Below are 767 nucleotides of genomic sequence, written 5' to 3' on the forward strand. Positions count from 1 at the left end.
CTTTTTCACATGAAAAGCAGCTTAAAAAAAGCCACATAACATACCTCCCAAAAAAAATTAAAAAAAAAGGAGGGGGGGATATGACTGCATAGGGGAGGAAATATGTGGCTCTGACCTTCCTCATCATTGGCATTCAAGATGGAAGGCTTCTTGTGTGGCTATGTGGCCCACAAGGCTGGAAAAAATCCTCACTCTTTTCAATGTTGTATTTCTTGAGAAGGTGCTGAAAATAGTAGTGAATGGGTTCTGAAGCTTCATACCAATCAATTAAAAAAAAACTTGCCTGTTTGTATGTCCTTCCAGAGAACCCAGGATTTGGAACTGTCTTCAAATACAACAAAGCAGGTCTGCTTGAGTTTGTTTATCTGAAATGAGAGCAGATTTGAGATAGTGATATCTGAACACTAGGAATCCTTACAATTTGAATAACTCTGTCAAAAAGATATTACCTTTTTGATAGTTCCAAGATAAAACAAGCCATCTGACCATCTAGCTAGGACATCTTGACCTTCTTCAAATTTGCACACTGGTTTTTTGGCTTTCTGTCCATCCCGTGAGGACAGTTTGGTCAAGGATATCGGTGGTTTTTGGTTTCGACGTAAAGGAGACCGCTTGTGGACCACTGAATTACCCACCCCCGTAGAGTCTCTGGGGACAAAAAATATAAAATTGGGATTAATAATCTGTTACTTGCTCTTTTTTATCAGTACATACTAATATATTAACTTTACTACTTGGAATAAACTTGCTACCCAAATAAAATCTAA

This window comes from Sceloporus undulatus, chromosome 4, assembly GCF_019175285.1.
Source record: "Sceloporus undulatus isolate JIND9_A2432 ecotype Alabama chromosome 4, SceUnd_v1.1, whole genome shotgun sequence".
NCBI lineage: Eukaryota > Metazoa > Chordata > Lepidosauria > Squamata > Phrynosomatidae > Sceloporus > Sceloporus undulatus.